Source organism: Ixodes scapularis, unplaced genomic scaffold (genome assembly GCF_016920785.2).
Source record: "Ixodes scapularis isolate PalLabHiFi unplaced genomic scaffold, ASM1692078v2 PGA_scaffold11__112_contigs__length_91849675, whole genome shotgun sequence".
In the NCBI taxonomy this organism is placed as follows: Eukaryota; Metazoa; Arthropoda; class Arachnida; order Ixodida; family Ixodidae; genus Ixodes; species Ixodes scapularis.
In genome coordinates, this window is record NW_024609837.1 from 80,327,369 (window position 1) to 80,331,297 (window position 3,929).

Consider the following 3,929-nt stretch of genomic DNA (forward strand, 5'->3'; position numbering starts at 1 on the left):
TTATTCCTTTAAATATTTTTTCTCACTTTTTGTATTCGTTTTTATTTCTTAATTTTTTTTATCACCTTTTTGTTTTATTTTGTTTTATTTTGGTTTATTTTGTTTTATTTTGTTTTATTTTGTATTATTTTGTTTTATTTTGTATTTTTTGTATTATATTATTTCATATTATTTTAAATATTTTTTCTCACCTCTTTGCATTAGTTTTTATTTTAAATATTTTTCTCATCTTTTTGTATTACTTTTTATTATTTTAAATATTTTTCTCTCACCTTTTTGAATTCGTTTTTATTATTTTAAAAGTTTTCTCACTTCGTTTATTAGTTTTTATTATTTTAAATATTTTCTATGTTTATGCTGTCGTCGGCACCGTTCCTCAGGGTAACAATCATGCAGAAGGTGAAAATAAAAAGTGCGAGCCCACATTTGAATTGATGCAATTCAGAAACCCTGGCCCTCGTTTTTGCCGGGATGATTCGCTCCCTCCGTGCTAATAGGTGGGTCAGTGTAGTAGGCAAAGAGCGAAAGTCCTTTCAACGAAGAAATTAAATTAATAAAAATGGGTACATTTAGAGCAAAATGGGAAAATGTAAGTGGTAAAACTGCCGCAGTGATGAAGCCAAAGTTTGTCATGGAAGCGGTCATCTTCACCCACTATTGAAACAAAAATACCGCCATTTTAAGGCAGTAATATAGTTGAGCTCATAGCTCATAAGCACATCTCTTAATTTTCTGACTTGCGGAAAGTAGTATTTAATTTTGTCCTGGTAGATCAGCGCTATCCCTCGCGTGCCGCCAGGTCTTACTTATACAGGTTGCGCTCCGCAGTTTTACTTATTGTATAGGCCTAAACACTTTTTTATTCCTGAAATTCAAGTACAGCGCGGATAATTAAACTAGCTTTCAGAAATGCTATCGTTCGGCATTGTGACATTTATTTTTCGTAGTGTCATTCACAAACCCAGCAGTGTGTACATCCACAACACATTGGTGTTTCTCGCTTTTTTGAGTAAAGAAAAAAAGTTTTTATATTCGCGTTCCTCCGGTACGGTACGTCGTATAACATAAGCTATTAAAGAGACAGATATCGTTTGGCTATGTGAACATTTAAAATATTTCTCTTAGATGATCGTAACTACCACATAAAACAGTCGATTCCTGCCCTAAATAGCATATTTTCACACTAGATTAAAATCACCAATAAAATGATCTCTCAGGAGATTTATGTACCTCTCGTAGCGTCATAAGCAATTAACACATCTCTTACTTTTCTAGTTTCTGGAAAGTAATGTTTATTATTGTTTTTGTAGCTCAAAGCGCGTGCTCAATCATGCCACGTCTTTTTTCTTTTTTCATTCGAGGCTCCGCTATACCGTTTTTTTATTTTTTTATCAGAGCCAAGCACGTGCGTATAACGCCAGACCTTAAGTATAGTACATCAAATTAAACTAACTTCCTGAAAAAAGTATCCTTCGGCGTTGTAAAATTTTATTTTCGTGGCGTAAGGGGTCAGATTCTCAAATCCTGGACTGGAAATATTCCTCACGGCATTGTTTTTTCGTGTTTTTTTTCGCGTTTTCGCGATAAAACACGTCAGCCTTTTCAAATACGCCAGCGTCTGCAGTCATTTACGAAAGATTGATCAACGCAAACATTTCCACTCGCTACATATGAATCGCCGCAGTTCGTCAGAATCTCAATGACGTGACTGCATAGTTTTCTAAAAAAGGCAAAAAAAAAAAAATAGAACGATGCCGGTTAGTAAACGGAAGTTCCCGGGGCTCGCCAGCCTGCGAACAGCAAAGCGCCGATGCCGGCTAGTCACTGAACTTCCATGTAAATACTGCCCATCAAAAACAGCAAAATACCGATGCCGGCCAGTTACTGGAACCTCCATGGAAAGACTACTCAGAAAAGACAGCAAACACCCGATGCCGGCCAGTTCTACGGCTGGACTGGCCAGTGAGCAAGACGAAACCCCGACGCCGGCCGGGGCCGGTAGCTCCCCGGTGCCCATTGCCGGGTGCTGCCATCCTGTTACCATGGGCGGGCCGGCGTAGTCCCGATATGGCCGACGCGGAGTGCTACCTGCATCTACATGTTGACTCGCACCATATAGTGCCATATACAGGAGTATCAGGCATCCTATACTGTTATATATCGCAGCCACTGGCATTAAATATGGCTTTATCTGGCAATATATGTCGTCATATATGGTGTCACCTTACCATATCTGCCCTGATTTCAGCCCTTGTATGGCAATATATGGCCGTATATGTCTACTTATATGCCCATATACGGCCCTATATCAAATATATCTGGGTCATATATGACATTTCTGTAAGGGAAGTTGCAGTTCTTTACGTCCGTCGTACCGGGGTGTAAAGTGTGCCAATCAATTGTCGGTAGGTTAAAGTCCCCGGCTAATATGACTTTTTGATTAGGTTTGTATTTTTGCTCCATGTAAGACTGAATTTTTTCCAAAAACAACTCCGGCGAGGCGGGGGGCCGATAGATCACACCTACAAGAGCCGAGAACCCAAGATAATCCATTTGACACCACACACTTTCATTGTCGTCTATTTCGTTCATAGTAACGGAAATATTTTCCTTTTTGACTACTAAAGCAACTCCCCCTCCTCGGGAGCCTCGATCACGACTAAGCAGTTTGTGCGTTGGGGGAACTACTTCGGAATCTGATATGTCTGCTGATAACCAGGTCTCTGTAATCACTATGATTTGTGGATCATATGTAAATATAATTTCTTCAAGCTCGTGAACTTTATTGACAATGCTTCTGGCATTTATGAGAACAACGCGCAATTGTTTCCTATCAAGTCAGTCATCTCTGCTTCGTTGTACTTGAGAGCGAATACATTTTAGACAATCATTCTCCTCGTCCCATTCATACACATCATCGTTCACTCGCAGCTTATCGTAATCAAGAGACACTTTATGACCTCGAGCTTTAAACTCCCCAGAACGAGACCACAGTTTGCTGCGCTTTGCTAAAGTGCCTTGACAGAAGTCGTGGTTTATCGATACTGGTGTTCCCTTTAGTTTATGGCAATTTTTTAATACCTTCAACTTCTCGTTATAGTCAAAAAAGTTCATGATTACAGGTCGTGCTTTATCGCGTTTTTTTTTCCCAATTCTATGCACTCTTTCAACTGAGTTGACAACCACACCGAGTTTTTCTGCTATCAGCTCCTCAATTATCTGTTTTCTTAGCACTGCAGCGTTTTCACGATCAGGCTCGGGAACACCAAAAATGATAAGATTACGGCGCCTACTTCTGTCCTCCAAGTCGTCGAGGCGTTTTTGATGCAATTGAAGATTACTTTTGAACGATGTAGCTTCGGCCTATAATGCCTGTATCTCTACTTTATGTTCTTTTATTGCTGCCATTACTTCATTCATTCGAGTGTTAACTGTAGATTCAAGCTTGTCCTGAGAAGCAGCTAAGTTCTCAATTTTCGATTTCAGTTCGTTCTGGGAAAGAAGCATGGCGTTCATCATTGATTTTAGCTCTGCATAAGGGTCTCCACGGGTGTGGAGCGGTGTGGAGCGTGGCAGCGGATGCTGCCTTCTTGCACCCGTGGAGACCCGTGACGCTAAAACTCCTGCTAGGGCTAAGAGACGAGTGGGTCCGCCCTGGAACAAGAATAATCACCGACTCTTGGGCTGGCTATAGCAAGCTTCCAGATGACGCTCGCTTCACGCACCTCACCGTCAACCACAAGCTGTACTTTGTCGACCCGAACCCTGGTGCGCACACCAATACGGTGGAGGGCATCAAAGAACCTCTCATCAAAGAACACGCCGCCCGAAAACAACTCCCTTCGTATTTTCTTTTAATTTTTTTTTATTTTTATTCACTTTGTTACTTAATTTTGTTGTTGGGTCCAACTGTTCTCTTCTTTGTAACG

At 40.5% G+C, this 3,929-nt stretch overlaps 1 pseudogene; it reads right to left on the minus strand.

The window, feature by feature from the left end:
* Nucleotides 1-2,838: 2,838 nt before the first annotated feature.
* LOC115315843 lies at nt 2,839-3,516 on the minus strand (annotated as a pseudogene).
* Nucleotides 3,517-3,929: the final 413 nt, after the last annotated feature.